The sequence below is a fragment of the Myotis davidii genome, unplaced genomic scaffold (assembly GCF_000327345.1).
Source record: "Myotis davidii unplaced genomic scaffold, ASM32734v1 scaffold332, whole genome shotgun sequence".
NCBI lineage: Eukaryota > Metazoa > Chordata > Mammalia > Chiroptera > Vespertilionidae > Myotis > Myotis davidii.
The window spans coordinates 3,634,131-3,641,095 of NW_006285779.1; positions in this window are offsets into that span (position 1 = coordinate 3,634,131).

The following is a 6,965-nucleotide window of genomic DNA, read 5'->3' on the forward strand; positions in this document are numbered from 1 at the left end:
TGTCGATGTGAGAGAAACATCAATTGGGCTGGGGCCAAACCAGCAACCTGGGTATGTGCCCTGACCAGGAATCAAACCCACAACTGTTCAGTTGATGGGATGATGCTCCGACAGAGCCACACTGGCCAGAGCTGTATTTACCTTTTAGCATTATCGCCCACTCTCTTTTCCCTCCCCCTTAGAAAATGTTTATATTTTTGTTTGGTTCTTGCAAAGTAAATATTGTTTTGTGTGCTATATTTTTTGTGTGTGCTACACTTTTATCACAAATATAATATTGTTTTATATATCTCATTATGTTTCATACTTTTTGCACCCAGTATCTATATGGATTTTAGAAATACTTATGTTGCTACATGTATATTTAACCTGCTGCTTCTCATTGCTCAATAATAGTCTGATGGTGCGTATCCTCCACATTCTACCTATCTACTCTCTTAGCAAAGTCTTCAGTTCCCAATCACCACCAACAATACTGCAGTGAGCAATCTCCTACATGATCCTGAGAGAATATATATCTAAAATCATACTTGCTTGTTTTATAGGCTACTAGAGGCCCAGTGCACAAAATTCATGCACTGGGGGGAGGGGGTGATCAGTGTACCTCAGCCCAGCCTATACCCTCTCCAATCTGGGACCCCTCAGGGGATATCTGACTGCCGGCAATCGACATCCCTGTCACAATCCGGGACTGCTGGTTCCCAACTGCTCACCTGCCTGCCTGCCTAATTGCCCCTAACCGCTTCTGCCTGCCAGCCTGATCAATGCCTAAATGCTCCCCTGCTGGCCCTGTTGCCCCCAACTCCCCTCCCCTGCTGACCTGATTGCCCACAACTACCCTCCCCTGCCAGTCATCTTGTGGCTATGGGTGCCGCCATCTTTGAGGGTGTGACAGTCAATTAGCATATTCCCTCTTTATTAGATAGGATTAAGGATACTTAATTGAACTATGTAGTGTCAAACTGCAGTAGAGAAAAACCACAGCAGTCTGACTTCCATCACGCTTGGCATTATTGCTCAAGTTGAGGGAATCTAATCTGGATCACAGTTCACTATTAATAATGTAAAATTACACATTTTACCTTCTCTAGGCAACACCTAACCCACAAGATTTATGCCTCTCTTTAAGTACATGACTCTGCTCTTCTAACCCCCATCTCTGTAGTGTGTGCTTGTAACACATAGCAAACTGGAGTCAGAAATATTCCACACATGCCCGCACCTTTTTCTCATCCATGGCATTCCCTCTCCTGTACTTGGTGGGTTCTCAACTCTGACTGCACATAAGAGTCATTTGAGGAGCTTTATAAGAATATTTATGCCCAGGCTCTCTCCCCACCTCAGGTATTTTGATTTAATAGATCTGTAGTAGACCCCTTGGCAATGATAATTTTAAAAGATCCCCTCGTAATTCTAATCTGCAGCCAAATTTGAGACCACTGCCTTGGAGTTTAAATGCCCAGTGCCTTCTTGCTGACCTCTGGCTATCCAGAGTCCCCTCCATGCCTAACTTGTCTTCCAAAGAATTACTCTTCACCACCACAACCCCCCTCATCTCCCCACCACTCCCCAACCACTCCAAAGAAACTCTATTTTCCCAGAACAGCCAATCAAAGCTCAGGGCTGACCGGAAGCAAAGAGATTAACTGATTAAAAAGCCATCAACTATTTGAATATCTGACAAGCTTAACTCTAGGGTCAAGAGGTCCAGGGGAGGTGTGGGAAAGGTTATTTGTATTTCAGTTAGCAGGAGAGATACTATTTTAGTTGGGGACTCAATAGTTTATCCCCCTTTTCCTCACTTTGTCCTCATAAAAGCTCAAGAGTCAGTTCTCTACTCTGAAAATGTACTGACCTTATTGGGGCTCTATGTTCTGTGCCTAAGTAGGAGTCATTAATAGTGAACTGTGATCCAGATTAGATTCCCTCAACAGATGCTTCCACTGACACAGGCCAAGGCCATCCTTATCTGGATAGAGCAGTCAGTCCCCTTTAGGGCAGCTTCAGGACGGGGGTGGGTTGATGGTGGGACCCCCAAAAGAATCTTCCAGGCAAAGGTAACTGCACTTTTGATGGTGCATTCTGAGGATCAAAAGAAGGCTAGTGTGACTTTAAGAGGATAGTGGTACTAGATGAGACTGCGGAGGACAGTAGCATGGGGCTCTAATTTAGCCAGCACACACTGGTCAAGTGAACCAGCTGACAAGACATCCTTTCTAACTGGGGTCAGTGCCTGTGCCCTACCAGCTAAAAAATATATTGATTTTCACCCTTCCTTATGGGCTAAATTGAGGAATTTTGACTTTGCCCTGAGGACTATAAGAAACTACTGAAAAATTTTAAGCAGGGCCACAGCATGGTCAGATTTGTATTTTTAGAAAATCACTTATGGCTGCAGGCTGGGAAAAGGATTATGAGCTTTCTGAAATCTTTCTGAGAGAGATGATGGGGGCCTGATGAAGGAGGTGAGGAAAACAGAAAGTAGTTAGATTCCAAAGATACTGAGGGGATAAAATCTGTAGGACTTGGTGATTGATTAGCTATGTCCTGGATGATGTCAAAGGAATGTGTCAAAGATGACTTCTAGGTATCTGGCTCAGGAAAAAGGATGAAAGAGAAGTGCTATTTTTCGAGACAGGGAACACAGTAGAAGGAACAGGTGATCGGAGGATAATCAGTTCTTTCTTGGACATATTGCTCCAAGGTGCCTTTGAGACTTCCACATGGGTTCAGACGTTGAGGAAGCAGTTGGATATTTGGAACTGAAGCTGGAGAGAAAGGCCTGGGCTGCGGATAGGGATCTTCAGCATATAGGTGGTCCTTGAAGCTCCCAGGAAGGGATTTACCAAGCAGTGTAACGAGCAACAGGTCTAAGACAGAATCCCGAAGAACCTCGAGATTTATCGGATGAGCAGAAGAAGAGGAGGCAGCAAAGGGTCCCAAGAAGAAGTGGCCAGAGAGACAGGAGGAAAGTCTGGCAAGTGTGGCTCATGGTGGGAGACAGAGCCATACTTCAGTGAGTTAAAAAGGGAAGGCGAAAAAATTAAGACTGTTGAATCTCTCTCTCTCTCTCTCTCTCTCTCTCTCTCTCTTTAGTTTTTAAAAAAATTATTTTCCTGCATTTTGTTTTGATTTTTTTAGAGAGGGGAAGGGAGAGAGCAAGTGAGAGACAGACAGACAGATAGCATTAGGCCGTTTCCCACACCCATCCCAACCAGGGATCTAACTGCAACCTGGGTATGTGCCCTGACCTGGAATTTGACTGCTTCCTGGTATACAGTAGGCTCCAACCAACTGAGCCACACCGTCCAGGGCTGTTGAGTCTCTTCTTACAAAACATGTGTCTGTCAAGGAAGGAGAAGACAGTGGTTAGAGGTAGAAGTTAGGGGATCTTGGGAAAGTGTTTATCATTATGTTTGAAAGCAGGAAGACTTTAGTTCAAAGGAAACTGAAGAGGCATGACAACTAAATGCAATGACTGATCTCTAATTGGGCCTTGGAACAACAGGCACACACATACACAGACACAAAGAAGACAAAATAGCTATAAGAGACATTAGTGAAACAATCTGGGAAAAACTCAATATGGATTTTGTACTAGATAATATATCAATGTTAAAGTTCTTGCCGAAATCGGTTTGGCTCAGTAGATAGAGCGTCGGCCTGCGGACTGAAGGGTCCCGGGTTCGATTCCGGTCAAGGGCATGTGCCTGGGTTGCGGGCACATCCCCAATGGGGGATGTGCAGGAGGCAGCTGATGGATGTCTCTCTCTCATCGATGTTTCTAACTCTCTATCTCTCTCCCTTCCTCTCTGTAAAAAATCAATAAAATATATTAAAATAAATAAATAAATAAAGTTCTGGAGTGTGATAATTGCATTATGAGAATAAGAGAATTAGAGAATGTCTTTGTTCTAAGGAGATAAAGTATTTAGGGTGAAATGTTATGATGCCTGCAACTAACTCTCAGACGGTTTTGGGGGATGGGGAAGTGTGTGTGTGTGTGTGTGTGTGTGTGTGTGTGTGTGTAGAAAGGAGAAAGGAGGGAGAGAACTGAAGTTAATATGGTAAAATGTTAATAACTGGTGGATTTAGGTGAAGTACGATGCGTATTCATTGTACTCTTTTTGAAACTTTTCTGAGACTTTGAAATTTCCAAAGTAAAAACTTGGGGAGTAAAAGGAAGTGAGAAACTTGAGCATATTTAAAAGGATCCATTAGAGAGAGAAAGGTTGAAAATAAAAGCAAGGGAGAGGACATGATTCTGGAAGCAGGTCCTTGAAGGTAAGACAGAATGAATCCAGATGGAGGGATTAGCTGCCAGTGACACAGAGGAAGGAAGAGAGTATGGATGCAAGAGCATGTCAGGTATAGAGCTGGAGGAGAAAGGTTGAGGAAATCCCCTTCTAATGGATGTTAGAATAGACAACTAGCAATCTCTGCCACACAAATGAGATTTTTGCATTTTCTGCTCTTCTAGATTATGTTTATGCCCTTTCATTCATTAACACAAACAATCAAAAAGTCGTTTTCCTTAAATTAAATTAATGTTGTTCTAGACCAGTGGTTCTCAGTGGAAACAATTTGTCCCCAGAGGACACTTAGCAATGTCTGTGCTCCAGGCCTGCAGCAGAAGGACACAGGATATCTCCTCCTCTTTAAGGATATTCTAGAAGTTCAATAAAGCAGTTCCACTATATCTCATTAGTAACTTTGTGACCTTGGGCAAGTTACCTAACTTCTCTATGCCTCATCAGCAAAATGGGGACCATGATAGCTCTTATCTCATTGGGCTGCTCTGAGAACTCATAGAAACTCCTTAGAACATTTCCTGGCACATAGTAAGTGCTCAATAAATGTTAGCAATGAATAGCTCTAAATTTCACATAATTTGCATATATCATCAAGATGGGCTCAGTTTGCACCTTCTCCTTCCTGAACGATTTAGTCTTAAAACTATTATGTAGGGTAGAACAAGGTTAATGTCTATACAGAGAGGTGGTCTGACATGGGCTGTTGAAGCCCAAGTAGTGTGGTAAGGGCATGCATGTGGAGGAAGAAGCTTGCATGGGAAACTGGTTACATATATACATACATACATTCCCTAGCTCTGCCCACTGAGAGGGCCTTGAAGCAGCAATACCCAATAGCAATGAGTACAATTAGCATTCAGATCTTAGATTCTAAATACAGTACCATTCTCCACTAAAAAAGAATCAGTGTTCCTTGGAGAAATGGATGATTCCAGGGCTGGGACAAGGAAAGTACAAGATGAACCTACAACATTTTGTGCCAGGACACAGGAAGAATGCCGCAAAGAATAATGGGGATATGTCAAAAGAACTCATTGTTTCACCTTCCAAAATACTTAATGATTTGAAAAACTAAGAGTATCTTCACAGGGGAGAAGCCTGGTGGATATAACTTAAATCAAGTGATCAAAGTGAACATCATCAAGAATGGGCAAATTGAAATTTGTAAGTCCCTGCCCGGCCAGTATGGTTCAGTGGTTGTGTCAACCCATGAACCAGGAGGTCTGGTTCAATTCCGGGTCAGGCACATGCTCGTGTTGCAGGGTTGTTCCCCAGTGGGGAATGTGCAGGAGGCAGCTAGTCTATAATATTTCTCTCTCATTGATGTTTCTATCTCTTTATCCCTCTCCCATCCTCTCTCTCTAAAAATCAATTTTAAAAAATATCTAAAACTTAAAAAAAAATTATGTTCCTGATAGAATGCAATGAGAAGAACAAAGATGTTCTGGTGGCTACCTTTAAGATGACATCCAATAATTCTTGCCTCCAGGTGTTCACATCCTTCCTGTATTGATTAGGGCTGATGTGTGTAACCAATAATATATTATAGAAATGATGGAAGGTGACTCCCAAGGGCATGTATAGAAGATATTGTGTTTTCTGCCTTACATGGATTGCTTGCTTTGGGGAAAATAAGCTGCTATGTTGTGAGGAATCTCAAGCAGCCCTACAGAGAGGTACACATGGCAAGGATCTGATACCTTCTGCCAACAGTCAGCACCAAATAGTCAGTGACATGAGTGAGCCACCTTGGGGCAGATCCAACAGCCCCAGTTAAGCCTTCAGATGACTATAATCCCAGCCAACACCTTGAGTATAATCTCATGAGACTGTGTAGAACACTAAACTGTTCCTGATTCCTGACCCATATGAGATAATAAATGTTTATTATTGTTTTAAGCTGTTAAGTTTGGGGGTTATTTGTTATGCAGCAATAATAGCGAACTATGCCCTAACCGGTTTGGCTCAGTAGGTAGAGCGTCGGCCTGTGGACTGACGGTCCCAGGTTTGATTCTGGTCAAGGGCATGTACCTTGGTTGCGGGCACATCCCCAGTGGGGAGTGTGCAGGAGGCAGCTGATTGGTGTTTCTCTCTCATCGATGTTTCTAACTCTCTATCCCTCTCCCTTCCTCTCTGTAAAAAAATCAATAAAATATATTTTTAAAAAAATAGTAATAGCTAACACAAATTATCTTACAGGTGGTCTAACCCCAGAGCCTAAATGCAGTAACTGTCTCATTTATTAATAGTAGTACCCAAATCAGAAACCTTTATTCAAACAAATAAAAATAGTATTTATTTTGGTTATAAGATATATACTTTATATGTTTGCTGCAAGATTTTCTCAGTTTGGAAGATTAATCAGCCTTTTGTGCTGACAATGCTATCTTTCCCATGATTTCTTTGCCTAGGTTTGTTAAGCACTCTTTGACCAATAGTATTTACCACACTTAATTTTATAGACTTTATGCAAGTTCTTTTCTCTTTTTAAAAAAATATATTTTATTGATTTTTTACAGAGAGGAAGGGAGAGGGATAGAGAGTTAGAAACATCGATGAGAGAGAAACATCAATCAGCTGCCTCCTGCACACCTCCCACTGGGGATGTGCCCACAACCCAGGTACATGCCCTTGACCGGAATCAAACCTGGG